The sequence below is a fragment of the Scyliorhinus canicula genome, chromosome 6 (assembly GCF_902713615.1).
Source record: "Scyliorhinus canicula chromosome 6, sScyCan1.1, whole genome shotgun sequence".
Classification (NCBI taxonomy): domain Eukaryota; kingdom Metazoa; phylum Chordata; class Chondrichthyes; order Carcharhiniformes; family Scyliorhinidae; genus Scyliorhinus; species Scyliorhinus canicula.
Genome location: NC_052151.1, coordinates 64,128,474 through 64,143,779, shown reverse-complemented (window position 1 = coordinate 64,143,779; position 15,306 = coordinate 64,128,474). Strand labels below are relative to the sequence as shown.

Sequence of the window (15,306 nt, the reverse complement as noted above, 5' to 3'; positions counted from 1 at the left end):
TCTCTTGCTGACCATCTTGAAATTGTGACCCCGAGTGACATACCAACTAGTGGAAACGGAATATTCTTCTTTACTCTGTCAAAATTGTTCAGCATTTTGAACCCCTCAATAAGGTAGTCTCTTAATCTTCTCTGCTCCAAGGAGCACAAGCCCAATTTGTCCAATCTTTCCCTGTATATAAAATTCCTCATTCCTGGTATAGTTCGAGTAAATATCCTCAGCACTCTCTCCAGGGCTTTAACACCACTGGTTTAGCTCTGTGGGCTAGACAGCTGGTTTGTAATGCAGAACAAAGCCAGCAACGCGAGTTCAATTCCCATAATGGCCTCTCCAAACAGGCGCTGGAATGTGGCGACTAGGGGCTTTTCACAGTAACTTAATTGAAGCCTATTGTGACAATAAGCAATTATTATTACATCCTTCCTTAGATAAGGTGCCCAGAACTGAACACAATGCTCCAAATGTGGTCTGACTAATGATTTGTAGAGGTGTAGCATCACTTCCTTGCTTTTATACTTTATGACTATTTATAAATCCAAGGATGCTATAATCCTTCTTAACAACTCTATGAATTTTCCTGGCAGCCTTCAAGGAATTATGTACTTGAATCCCGAGGTTCCTCTGTTCCTGTGCTCCCCTCAAAGTTGTACAATTTAACATGTATTGTCTCCCCGTGTTTCTTCAACCAAAATGCATTACCTCACATTTCGCTGCATTGAAGTTCATCTGCCAGGTGTCTGCCCCTTTGGCCAACTTGTCAATGTCCCTCTGAAGTCACTCAGCATCATCCTCACAATCCACTATTCTCCCTAGCTTTGTATCATCTGCAAAATTAGAGATTTTGCCCAAAACACCCATTTCTAAATCATTTTTAGAACTCAGAAAAAGCAAGGGTTTTCAATACTGAACCCTGGGGAACATCACTTTCAACTTGTCTCCAGTCTGAGAAATGTCCATCTATACCTCCCCTCTGTTTCCTATCTCTTAACCAACTTCTAATCCATACTGCCAAGGACCCATCAATCCCAAACATTTTTAATTTGCTAACCAACCTGCCATGCGGCACTGTTTCAAATGGTTTCCGAAAGTCCAAATATACAAAATCGCGGCACTAATTTCATTCACTGCCTGCGTCACTTCGTCAAAGAACTTAATTACATTTGTCAGACATGATCTGCCCTTCACTGTCCAGTATTAACTTATTTTTCTCTTGAGTGTATATTTATCTCAGCCCATATTACGGCCTCAATCAGTTTCCCCACTATTGTTGTCAAGCTGACAAGACTAGTTTCCTGGGTTATCCTTTTCCCCCTTCTTAAACAACAGCGTCAACATTTGCAATCCTCCAGTCCACCGGGACTAATCCGTATTCAGAGAGGCCTGGAAAATTTCTGTCAACGGCTCCGCAATATGCTCCCTTACCTCTCTCAGCCATCTAGGATACATCCCATCCCGGCCTGGCGACCTCTCTATCTGGAGTGCTGCCACCATATTTAGCATCATTTCTTTATCTATCACTATACTGCTCAGTTGCTCAATACCCACAGTTTCAACTGGGCCATTGTCACCATCTTCTAGTTTGGTGAAGACAGAAGCAAAGTACTCATCCATACCCTCCGCTTCAGTGAGCAGTTGACTCTGCTTGTCCCTTACGGACCCCACTCTGTCCTTCATTAATCTTTTACAATTAATATGTTTGACGAATATTTTACTATTTTTGTTTTTAGAACAGCTTGCCATGCTTTCCTCGTGTTTCCTCTTAGCTTTCCTTAATCCAGTCTTAGTCTCTCTCCTGCATTTGAGATACTCTCCCAATTTCTATTGCTATTATTACTCCGATATGCATCATATGCCTCTTTTTTCTTCCTTATTTTATCAATACCCGTATTTATTTCTACACTATTCTCTCCTTTGAAAGTCTCCCATTTTTCATCCATTTTTTTATCCACCAAAATGCGTTTCTAATCAACCTGCTCCCGTTCAACTTTTACACCGCTAATATTTGCCCTTTTCCAGTCTGGGATCTTAATCCGTGACTGATTTTTATTCTTTTCCAACTTGATATTGAATCGTATATTATGATCGCTACCCTGGCTCACCCACTCGATGTTCTGCACCTGCCCTGCCTCAATTCGTCGGAGTAGATCTAGCACAGCTTGCTCCGATAGGACTGTCCCAAAACGTTCTCCCCTTCCATGCCCCACACTCTACCCCTTTCACGGTCTACCTTAGGGTAATTGAAATCCTAAGCTCTTTCAACCATACTTGTCCTACATGTTTCCATAATCTGTCTATAAATCCTCTCACTTCCTCCCCACTATTTAGAGGTCTACAGCAAATACCAAACATACAGATTCTAATTCAGGAACTGCACCTCGTTCAAGAGCTATGATACTATCTTTGACCAAGATGGCAACACCTCCTCCCTTTTCACCTACCCTGTTCCTACTAAATAGCTTAAAACCCAGGATGGTAAGTATCCAGTCCTGTTCTGGCTTGAGCCATGTTTCTGTTAATGTTACTATGTCACCTGCACCTAGAGCAATTGACCTCAACACAACCCAGATAGGCTAACAGCAGGGTCAGACCAGTGGCGGATAGAATTTTAAAAAGAGGGGAGTACGGTAAAGCATTCTGGCAGAAGGTATAGGGAGAAGTAATATAGAATTAAATGCACAGTTCTAAAGTGGGTACAAGGGCAGATGGATGTAATATCCATAAATCTTTGAAGGCGGCAAACATATTGAGAGAATAGTTTACAAAATATATAATCTGGGGCTTCAAAGAGGTATTATGCACAGAAGCAGGGAGGTTATGTTGCATTCATGTAACACTCTGGTTAGGCCACAAATAGGACATTTCATCTGGTTCTGTCACCATAATAATAATAATTTTTATTGTTGTCACAAGTAGGCTTACATTAACACTGCAATGAAGTTACTGTGAAAATCCCCTAGTCACCATACTCCGGCACCTGTTTGGGTGCACAAGAGGGAGAATTTAGAATGTCCAAATTACCTAATAGCACTTATTTCGGGACTTGTGGGAGGAAACAGGAGTACCCGGTGGAAACCCATGCAGACACAGGGAGAATGTGCAGACTCCGCACAGTTAGTGACCCAAGGTGGGAATCGAACCTGGGACCCTGTCGCTGTGAAGCAATAGTGCTAACCACTGTACTACCATCCACCTGTTAGGAATGATATGAGATCCTTGAGAGGGTGCAGATAAGATTTACAGAATAGTTCCAGGATGACGGAATTTAGGTAAAAGGGCAAGTTAAAGGACTTGAGGTTTTTCTCCTTGGAGCAAAGAACATTGAAGGGAGAGATGATAGATTATGACAGGTTCAGGTAAAGTAAACAAAGAAAAGCTGTTCACATTAGTTGATGGCACAAGGATTAATGTTTTAAGATTGGCAGGTGAGGGGTGGGGAAGGAAACTTTTTTTTTTATAACAGCAAGTGGTAACAAACTGGAACTCTCAGCCTACAAGGGTGGTGGAAACAGGTGACCAATTTCAAAAGTAAATTGGATGGCTACTTTAGGAAATAAAACTACAGGGCTCCAGGGATAGAGCAGGGGAATGGGACTGACTGGATTGCTCCACAAAAAAAATCAATGAAATTCAGCAGCCATCATATTTCACCAGTGGAAGTAGTAAGTAGCAGCTGCTGCTTGGTCAGATGGATTGCCTTCCGCCACTTCACCCTACCCTAAGTATTTGTCCCATTCAGATCCAGCTCAGGCTGTACCCACATTTCTCTGGGTATGTAAGAGGAGTGTGGTATTACAACTGTCTTCCATTATAATTATATAATTCTAATACATTTTAAAAATGTCCTCTGTTATAATGAAGTGTATTTGTCCATGGGATGGGGATGTCACTGGTTAGTCCAGCATTTAGTGCCCAACCCCAATTCCCCAGGAAGGTGGTGATGAGCTGTCTTTTTAAACCACCACAATCCATGTAGGTTCGGTAACCAAAGAGAAAATGCTGGAAAAACTCAGCAGGTCAGGCAAGATCTGTAAGGAACGAGAAAAGCCAACCTTTTAAGTCCAGATGACCCTTTGCCAAAGCAGCTTTAACAAAGGGTCATCTGGACTCAAAACATTAGCTCTTTTCTCTCCCTACAGATGCTGCCAGACCTGCTGAGATTTCTCAGCATTTTCTCTTTCGTTTCAGATTCCAGCATCTGCAGTAATTTGCTTTTATCCCATGTAGGTTCGGTGCAGTGCTGTCAGAGAAGGAGTTCCAGGATTCTGACCAAAAGACAGTGAAGGAATGGCAATATATTTCCATGATGTGGAGATGCCGGCATTGGACTGGGGTGAGCACAGTAAGAAGTCTTACAACACCAGGTTAAAGTCCAACAGGTTTGATTCAAACACGAGCTTTCGGAGCGCAGAATGAGGAAGGAGCTGCGCTCCGAAAGCTCGTGTTTGAATCAAACCTGTTGGACTTTAACCTGGTGTTGCAAGACTTCTTACTGTAATATATTTCCAAGTCAAGATGGTGTGTGGCTTGGAGGGAAACTTGCAGTTTGTGCTGTTCCCATGCATCCTTCCAGCTAGCTGGTCATGATCGTTGGTTTGAAAGGGTGCTATCAAAGAAGCCTTGGTGAGCTGCTGCAGCTTATCCTGCAGATGGTACACCACAGTTCCGCTATGCATCGTGGTGGAAGAATGATTGTTGAAGGTGGTGAATGGGCTGCCAATCAAAAGGGCTGCTTTGTCTTGGATGGTGTCAAAGGTGGTGTTGTTTAGGCAAGGAGAGAATATTCCATCGCAATCCTGACTTGTGCATTGCATTAGTGACAGGCTTTGGAAAGTCAGAAGGCAAGTTACTCACCACAGGATTCCTAGCCTTTGAACTCTTCTTGTAGCTATAGTATTTACATGGCTGGTCCAATTCAGTTTCTGGTCAATAGTAATCCCCAGGATGTTGATAGTGGGGGATTCAATGAGGGAATGTCACGGGGAGATAGTTAGATTCACTGACTCAAGATGGTCATTGAATGACACTTAGCAACATTCACGTCATACATTAGCCTAAGCCTGAATGTTGTCCAGGTTTTGCTGTATCTGGATATGGTCTGCTGCACTATCGGAGGAGTCACAAGTGGTGAAAAGTGCACAAACACCACTCCCCCTTTCTGACCTATGATGGAGGGAAGGTCATGGATGAAACAGTGGGTCTATGACACTACCCCAAGGATCTCCTGCAATCATGTCCTGGGACTGACATGATTAACCTCCAAAAACCACAACTAATCTATAAGTTTGCGGATGATATGACTGTGGTGGGACGCATCTCAAACAACGCTGAATCAGACTACAGAACGGAGATAAAGCACTTGATTGCATGGTGCACCTCTCTCTAAATTTCAGAAAGACCAAGGAACTGATCATCGACTTCAGGAAGCATACCACGACACCCCCCGCCGTCTGTATCAATGGCTCCGAAGTGGGGATGGTCAATAGCTTTAAGTTCCTGGGGGTCAGCATCACCAACAGCCTGTCCTGGTCCGCTCACGTTGATACAACAGTCAGGAAAGCCCAACAATGTCTCTACTTCCTACGGAAGCTGAAGAAATTCGGCTTGTCTGCATCGACTCTCACAAACATCTACAGATGTACCATAGAGAGCATCCTATCCGGCTGCATCACAGCTTTGTATGGCAACTGCTTGGCCCAAGATCGCAAGAAACTGCAGAGTGTGGTGAACTCACCCAACGCATCACACAAGCTTGCCACCCTCACATTGATTCTGTATATACCTCCCTCTGCCTCAGGAAGGCAGACAGCATTTTCAGAGACCCCTTCCACCCAGGCTTTGCCTTCTTCCATTCCCTTCCATCAGGCAGAAAGTACAGGAGTATAAACACCCCCACATCCAGACATAGGAACAGTTTCTTCCCCACAGTACCTAGACTCCTAAACGACTCTCCCTTAGACTGATCTGTTCCCTGTAAGAACACTATTCACGATGCCCTATGCTACTCCTGTTTGGCCCTTGTTTCGTACTGCAACCAATCACTATTTGTTGATGTACCATTGTCAATGCACTCTGTCGATTATTCTTTTTGTCTACTATGCACATACTGGGTATGTTTCCTTGGCCACAGAACAATACTTTTCACTGTACTTCAGTATGTGACAATAAACCAAATCAAATCAATCTTCTTTGTATGATTCTAACCAGTGGAGAGTTTTCCCTCTGATTCCCACGGACTTCAGTTTTGCTAAAGCACCTTGATGCCACACTTGGTCAAATGTTATTTTGAGACCAAGGCCAGTTATTTAGACTTCCTAACCCCGTGTCTGCGTGGGTTTTCTCCGGGTGTTCCGGTTTCCTCCCACAGTCCAAAGACATGCAGGTTCGGTGGATTGGACATGATAAATTGCCCTTAGTGAACAAAAAGGGTTAGATGGGGTTACTGGGTTACCGGGGTAGGGTGGAAGTGAGGGCTTAAGTGGGTCGGTGCAGACACGATGGGCCGAATGGCCTCCTTCTGCACTGTATGTTCTATGTTAAGTTCAGCTCTTTTGTCCAGGTTTGGATACGGCTGTAATAAGGTCAGGAGCAGAGTGGCCCTGGCGGAACCCCAAACTGAGCGTCAGTGAGCAGGTTATTGCTGAGCAAGTGCCGCTTGATAGTACTGCTAACTGAGAGTAGACAGATGGGGCAGCAATTGGGATGTTTAGCATAGGGCTAAATCACTGGCTTTGAAAGCAGACCAAGGCAGGCCAGTAGCACGGTTCAATTCCCGTACCAGCCTCCCCAGACAGGCGCCGGAATGTGGCGACTAGGGGCTTTTCACAGTAACTTCATTTTGAAGCCTACTTGTGACAATAAGCGATTTTCATTTCATTTCATTTGGCATGTTGGATTTGTCCTGTTTCTTGTGTACAGAAATTGTAGCTGTACTTGAACTGCCTGGCAAGGGGTGCACCAAGTTGTAGAGCACAAGTCTTTTATTGCCAGGGACCATAGCCTTTGCAGTATCCAGTGCCTCCTACAGTTTCTTGATATCACCTGGAGTGAATCGAATTGGCTAAAGACTGGCATGTGTGACGGTGGGGACCTCCAGAGCAGACCACTGGGCAATACTCAGCAACAACCTAGTCATTGACACTCAATTTGGGCTCAATAGGACCACCCGTCTCCTGACCTCATTACAGTCTTAGTCCAAATTCCTCCATCGGAAAAGTGCGGGGGCAAAGACGGGAGTTAATTGTTCAATGGGGGAGCCGGTATGGAGCGGATGGGCCGATTGGCCTCCTTCCGCGCTGTGACAATTCTGAGGATGGGGATAATTGTGGAGCCACCACCCCAGCCCGCACAGCAGCTTTCCGGTCCGGGGGAGGGGAGTGGGCTTTGCCTCGTCCGAAAATAACTGAGCACTTTGTGACTGAACCAAGCCCTGGGCCCACACCAGCCAACACACTGATCCCTCCCTCACTGATCAGCTCCAGGAGGCAGCGCCCGCCCCCGATCACACTGCCCGTTCAAGGCCAGCACAAAACGCACCGCCGCCGGTTCCTAAACTCCCATTTTCGCCCAAGGCCCCGGGAGAACCGGATATCGGAACTCTGCCGCGCATGTTCACAAAGTGCCGAAGGAACTAATGAAAGGCTCCTCACCCACCGGCCTGTCCCTCAGCTCAGCCCGGGATCTGCAGCCGCTCGCTCCTCGGCTCTTCCCCCACCCCCCCTCTCTCCTTGTTGTTGTTTGGAACGCGGCGGTTTAACGGTCCAGGAACCAACGTTCCAACACTGTTACTGTTTGAGCGCACGCACCGAGACCCGGAAGCGTCCATGCGCGCTCTGATCGACAGCTCCGCCCGCTAGTCAGAGCACGGCGCCTCCGCTGGCCAGCCAATGGGTGCGGCGGAGGGGCGGGATTTCCTGTGAGGCGGTGGCGCGCAGACTGGGCCGGAGTTTGCTGGGAATTTTGAACCGTTCTGCCTTGGCCGCATTTGGTGGCTGACAGCCGAACGCTTGGCAGCAGCCTCAGCGGCAGCGGCAAGCCTCCTGCTGCGGTTACACGCTGCCAAGTTCCCCACCAGTTATGTACCCGATCGAAGCTTCATTTATAACTGTTGGTGGGTTACTGATGTTTATGATTCTGACACTACCAAAGCAGAAGTTATTCAACGCTGCAGCACAAAGACATTTAGCCCCAGCGATCATGCTGCAATAATGTACCTCTGACTTCAATTGTCTCCCACTTTGATCTCTGCTTTCCGCCTCCCTCTCTTTGTACCAGTCCCTATATTCGAGGATGACCTCTACCCAGATTCACACATTGACATGGGTTTTCATGTGACTGAACCGGCCTTATCTTAACCCACAGCTATTTAGGCAAAAGAGGGCAGGACATCCCATAAAGTAGTGGGAATATTGTGTGCAGTTTTGGTCTCCTTATCTGAGGAATGATAGAACAAAGAAAAGAACAGCATAAGAACCATCCTCCAAGCCTAGCGTCGACCATGCTGCCCAGCTATCCTAAAACCTTTTACATTTCTGGGGCCCGTACGTACCCCTTTATCCCATACTATTCATGTCAAGATACCTTTAAACGTCACTATCACCTGCTTCCACCATCTCCAACGGCAGTAAGTTCCAGACACCCACTACCCCCTGTAAAGAACTTCCCTCGCACACCTCTAAACTTTGCCCCTCACATCTTAAACCTATGTCCCTAGTAATTGACTTCCACCTGAGAAAAAGCTTCTGACTATCCACTCTGCCCTCATAATTTTGTAGACTTCTATCAGGTCATCCCTCATCCTCCGTCGTTCCAGCAAGAAGGAACTGAGTTTATCCAACCGCTTATAGCTAATGCCCTTAATACCAGGTAACTTCCTGATAAATCTCTTCTGTACCCTCTTCAAAGCCTCCACATCCTTCTGGCAGTGTGGCGACCAGAATTGAACACTATATTCCAAGTGTAGCATAACTAATATTCTATACAGCTGCAGCATGACTTGCCAATTTTTATACTCAATAATAATAATCTTTATTGACACAAGTAGGCTTATATTGCAATGAAGTTACTGCGAAAAGCCCCTGGTCGCCACATTCCGGAGCCTGTTCGGGTACATTGAGGAAGAATTCAGAATGTCCAATTCATCTAACAAGCACGTCTTTCGGGACTTGTGGGAGAAAACTGGAGCACCCAGAGGAAACCCACGCAGACACAGGGAGAACGTGCAGACTCTGCACAGACAGTGACCTAGCCCAGAATCGAACCTGGGACCCTGGCGCTATGAAGCCACATTGTTAACCACTGTGCTTACTATGCCCGTCCGTGAAGGCAAGCGTGCGTATGCCTTCTTGACTACCTTCTCCATCTGCGTTGCCATTTTCAGTGACCTGTGGTCTGAAACACCCAGACCCCTCTGCCTGTCAATACTCTTAAGGGTTCTGCCATTTACTGTATATTTCCCACCTGTATTAGACCTTCCAAAATGCATTACCTCACATTTGTCCGGACTAAATTCCATTTGCAATTTTCCACCCAAGTCTCTGACCGGTCTATATCCCGCTGTATCCACAGAGTGGATAGTCAGATGCTTTTTCCGAGTGTAGGAGAGTCAAGTACAAGGGGACATAGGTTTAAAGTGCATGGAGCAAAGTTTAGAATAGATGTGCAAGGCAAGTTTTTAATACAGAGCGTGGTTAATATATGGATAGCGCTGCCAGGGGAGGTGGCGGGAGCAGGTACGATAGGAGCATTTAAGGGGCATCTAGACAAATATATGAATAGGTGGAAATGGAAGGATGTGGACTCCGTACGTGTATACCGTTTTAGTTTAGGCAGGTACCATGGTTGGCGCAGGCTTGGAGGGCCTAAGGGCCTGTTCCTGTGCTGTATTGTTCTTTGTTCTTTGTATCCTCTGACAGTCCTCATCGCTATCCACAATTCCACTAACCTTTGTGTCGTCCGCAAACTTACTAATCAAATCAGTTACATTTTCCCCAAATCATTTGTATATATATTTTTTAATACATTTACGGGATTTGGGTGGCGCTGGTTAGGTCAGCATTTATTGTCCATCCCTGGTTGCCCTTCAGAAGGTGGTGGTGAGTTGCCTTCTTGAACTGCTGCAGTCCTTGAGGTGTCGGTACAGCCACTATGCTGTTAGGGAGGGAGTCCAGGATTTTGACCCAGGCACAGTGAACTATTTCGTAGTCAAGGTGGTGAGTGTCTTGGAGGGGACCCTCCAGGTGGTGGGGTTCCCAGGTATCTAATGCTCTTGTCCTTTTAGATGGTAGTGGTTGTGGGTTTGGAAGGTGCTGTCTAAGGAACCTTCCTGAGTTACTGAAGTGCATCTTGTAGATGGAGTCATGTGAGAGTACCTTTAAGAAATGGGTGTTTATCAAATAGCTGTAGTGGATGTACCTTTAAGAAAGGGGTGTTTATCAAATAGCTGCAGTGATGTCAGAGTGTGGGTGGAGCTGGGCTGTCTGTCGTTTTTGAGCTGGCAGCTAAAGTGTGTGTTTGGTTTCATTTTCAGAGTTGGAGCTGCATCTAGCCAAACAAGGTGTAATTTTGATCTCTCTGTATGAAAATAATGCCTTCAGATCACTTGCGAATTTAAAAGTGATAACTGCTCTCAGTAGAGAATTTAAACCTGATGTCTGTGTTAAAGAGGGTATTTGTCTAATGGGTGTTGCTAGGAAAGATTAAAGGTTACTTATAGAGTACTGTATTCTTTGGGGGAAGTATTTGAGTTGATAGTTGCTAAGATGTTTACTGTGTGTTTATAAAATGTTAACTGGATTCATAGAATAAACATTGTTTTGTTTTAAAAGTACTTTCTCCCCGTGTCTGTATGGGTTTCCTCCGGGTGCTCCGGTTTCCTCCCACAGTCCAAAGACGTGCAGGTTAGGTGGATTGGCCATTATAAATTGCCCTTAGTGACAAAAAAAAGGTTGGGAGGGGTTATTGGATTACTGGGATGGGATGGAAGTAAGGACTTAAATGGGTCGGTGCAGACTCGATGGGCTGAATGGCCTCCTTCTGCACTGTATGTTCTATGTTCTACTTTAGATCTCTGTTGCATCACACCTGTCAAGTAGGCCTTTGTGCTCCCCATAACCGAAATCTATTAAAAGTTGTGGGTCAGGTGAGCTCCATGATACACTTTGGTGTTCTCTGACCCGGGCCCATAACAATGGTATACACAGCTGATAGAAATAGGGTTAGGAATAGGCCATTCAGCTGATCAATTGGCTGTTCTGATTGTGGGCTTAACTCCACTTTCCTGCCTGTTCCTTCAGAACAGGTCACGTGACTGTAAATTTAAAGATCCTGTCCTAAAATATAATCATCTTTTAAATCTCATAATTGTAACGTGCTTAAATACAATTAGTTGCTCAACTAGTATACAGATAACATACCATCAGTCTGCATCACAGGCCTTCCCAAAATTGTGGGTCACATCTCCCTGTAGGGTCATGAGGGTTTCGGGTCGCAAACTCCGAGATAGCAATGGCTGCCATTTAGCTGCACTGATGTCTGACACCGCGAGGCTCATTTAAATCCTTGTGACTCAAGCCCAGAGCTTCTGGCTCAGAGGTAGAGATGCTACCACTGGACCATAAGACCTCCTATGCATGCCACTAACTGACACAATTCCCTCTCTTTTACAGGAAAAGGTGGCACACTATCAGAGACAGCAGGGGCTAACCAAAGAGGGAAAGCCATATCTTTATATTTTAACATTACAGCACAAACAGCAAGTCACTTAACATTTGAGTACTGCAGTGGATGATTAGGCTGCTGCCATTGTGTCTCTTAATACCAGTATTCAAAGGAGCTTGCAAGGTGATTAGGAATCTAGCGTTCTATTCACCAACAGATTACTAGGATTGGTGGGGTGTTGCACTGGATGAGTGACACTGGTTCCATAGAGTATGAATCTGCTGTCCTCTCTCAGGATTACATCATTCATGCTCCCCCTCAACTTCCAATTTGCCATTGCTCTGGATGTTATAATTCAGCCAGTCAATCAAGGTGGTTGCTACCCATGCCTAGGTGGTGCAGTCAGTAAAGCTGAAGGCAAAGAGCTACTTGGAGTCATCCTTCAAGGTCACCTGTAGTCTCCCCTTCCTCCTCCAACTTCTTCCTCCACCAGTTGTGCTGCGGCCTCTAGGGTAGCACTGTGCGGGATAGTCAAAGACATGCTGAAGGCAGTTAGTAGGGGAATGCCCAAGTGTAGGAGTAGATAGGGAAAAACTGCTTCCACTGGTGGATTGAGAGTGAAAGGCAATTGACAAAATAAACAATGGAGACATGAGGAGAAATGGTTACATGCAGCAGGCAGTGGCGGACTGGGTCTAAAAATATTGGTTGCCAGGAGACAAAGGGGGCCCACCCACAACTACAATGCTATCATTTAATTTTCATAAAGAATAAATAAAATTTTCAAAAAATACATATGGAAAAAAGGGTACAATTAAAATGTTTATGGAAAAAATGTGTATTTCTTAGTAATTACAGTGTACATGTACTGTACATATTACTGGCAGTAGATACCAAATGTAAATACAGAATGTTATAATTGAATTTTTAATTTTATTTTTATTTTAAGTAATTGGTTGATATTTTTAAATAGTTTACTGCACAATTTACACATTAACAGATAGTTCAAAAGCACAATAGAGCATTGCATGCAGTCCACTATATTAAGAGCAATCGTTTGTGTTCGCTAGATGATTGTGCGAATCTGCCAATAATTGCTTCTGCATCCAATTCATCTAACAATTCCTTTTCAATGGATAGCAACATGTATGATTCCAAATTCTCCTCAGACAGTGAATTTCTTAACCTTGTCTTTATGATCTTTAGCTTTGAAAATGTCCTCTCACATTGGACTTGAGTAACTGATAGTGTGCAGATGACTTTATAAAGTTCATAAAGGTTATCATATGCCTTGTCATGAAATCTGTTGGATGCCAGAATTTTTAGTACACATGATGGGCAAGTGCTGCAAATTTTACAATTGTTCCAACTGGAATCCATATTCTCACCATCGTTAAGCAATAGCTTTAATACATCAAAGTTTGAAGCAAAAGAAAACAATTCCAATATTACTTGATCTTTGCTGATTTGTGGAAACAGCTTAATAATACCTTCCAATGCTTCATCTTCAAGGACCTTCTCGGCAATAGTTTTAAACTTAGCTGGGTCCAAACAGGACAAATCTTTATACAACTGTTTGTGTTGTACAAAGCGTGATTCTAGTGACTGGACAATGCAATCCATTCTTAGGTTAAACTCATTTACTCGAAAATCAGCTAGAGAATCTGAGGAATTTCTTTCATCATCAATAAACTCATCTGCCATTCTTTTCTTCTTCCTCTGCCTCTTAACTGGCAATGCTGTTTCCAACGCATCAATTTCCAATGTTTGATTTTCATCCATATTCACCTGTGAAATCCTGTCATTACATTTATTTACAAATTCCAAAGCCTTGCTGTGAACATTATCAAATGTACTTGTCTGTTCCTTCAACTTTGTTGTAGCTGAATCTACCAAACTCCATGCAGTAAACATACCTAAACCACTTGGCTGTAGATAACTTGATAACGGGGTTCTAGTTTCAAATATATACAAGTAAGTAAATGCTGTCAATATGGTTTCAAACTATAGAAGGCTTTGAAGTAAAACATTTGCTTCATGTTTTGTTTTTGTATCAAACTTTTCTGAATCTTGTATCATTGATAAGCATGTCAATAGATTTACGAAAGTACTGGCAGCGGCATCATCAAAACGTCCAAATATAGTTGTTGCTGCATTGGATTTTCCTGACCATCTGGTCTCACCAATTAGCTTTAATCGTTCATTTTTTTCTTGTCCTAGATGTTTTCCAACAACTTCTATCCATACAGCCATTCTCTTGTATGATGCTTTCACAAAAGTTGCTATATTCTGGAGCAAATTGAAAAAAGAAACTGAAGGCACACAACATTTTGTTGTTTCAGTTATCACCAAATTCAAGACATGGGCATAGCACCATATATGAACATGTTGATCAGCCGCATCAGCAATTTTACTTTGTAAACCATTATACTGGCCATGGTAGCTTGCAGCGCCATCTGTGCTATCAGATAAACATTTTTGGGGGTCAATTTTAAGATGCTGTAATGTTTCAATCAATAGATCAAAAAGTCCCTGTCCTATACCATCATTACTTGGCACAACTGAAAGTAGTCGGTCACAGATAATACCTTTAAGCACATACCAAATAATAATGCTAAACTGATCAATGGATGAATTATCTTGTGTTGAATCAACCTGAATAGAATAATATTTTGCTTGAGAAACTTCATGACTAATTCTTTCTTGTATCATATTCTTCATAATTTTGATTAACATGTTTATTGTTGTTTTACTCAGGTATGTAACAAGTCCACCACAGCCTTTACTTTGAGCCTTTCCTTGTTGCTCTAATCATTTGATTCTTTGTTTAGACTTGTTTTGCACTGTAGAAACGTGAGCTGCCATAATGTGGTCATATTTTGCCATCAACTTCACTGTAGCTAAAAAATTGCCATGATTCAGAACCTCATTATCTAGAGTGTAGGCCGATTCATTTCTGTGACCTCGAAAAGGAAGTGCTTGCTTGCCTAACATCTTTATGATGTCTATAATCCTCATGGCAATACTTCTCTGCTTCAATACTTCTTCTTTCCTTTTAATTAGTGATGCTGCAAAAAATTTATCTAAGGTGCCATCATTAACCACACTGATATATTGCTGAGTATTTCTGACATGTGTTGTTGTCGATTCATGTAAAGTCAAGCTCTGGCTAATACGCCTGTAGTCACTAAAGCCACGTACAAAGGGTGATGGATTACAAATGTTGGGAAACTCAAAGGCTAAGCAGTATGAACAATATAAGCATCTATTTTCTTTGTTATATGTTAGCCATTTTCTTGGGACTGAGTCATTCATAATTTTCCTCTCATACAAACGAGCATCAAATGGCAGATCATCAAGTGGCTGAAGTGGATGTTCAGCAAAAAACTGTTTTAGCTTTGCTCGTGATGGATATTGGAAGATTCCAGTAATTGATCTTTCATTTTCTTGCGTAGGTTAATTTACAGGATGTGCTTCAGAAACCAAGTCATTTATGCTTGAAGGAATATATGATTCCCTGTCACTAGTTGAAGCTATGTGTTCAGATGTTGCAACTACAGGCAGTACAGATACCGGAACAAGGAAGCCAGAAGAAATATTGGGCCTGGCTTGATTAGTAATGGATGCACTTGTATTTGTCTCTACATTCAA

The 15,306-nt window shown here is 43.6% G+C and overlaps 1 protein-coding gene across 3 annotated transcripts in view; it reads right to left on the bottom strand.

Annotated features, from left to right (window-relative positions):
- tbpl1 (TBP-like 1) overlaps positions 1 to 7,823 on the bottom strand; it is an 80,551-nt gene extending 72,728 nt beyond the window's left edge. Inside the window, exon 1 of one of the 3 annotated variants that reach the window (XM_038799388.1) lies at positions 7,651 to 7,823. The gene's annotated coding sequence lies outside the window, so the exon portion shown is untranslated. Of the gene's footprint in view, positions 1 to 7,646 lie in introns of all 3 variants that reach the window. The other 2 variants (XM_038799389.1, XM_038799387.1) reach the window with 2 other exon arrangements.
- Between the last annotated feature and the right edge of the window lie 7,483 nt (positions 7,824 to 15,306).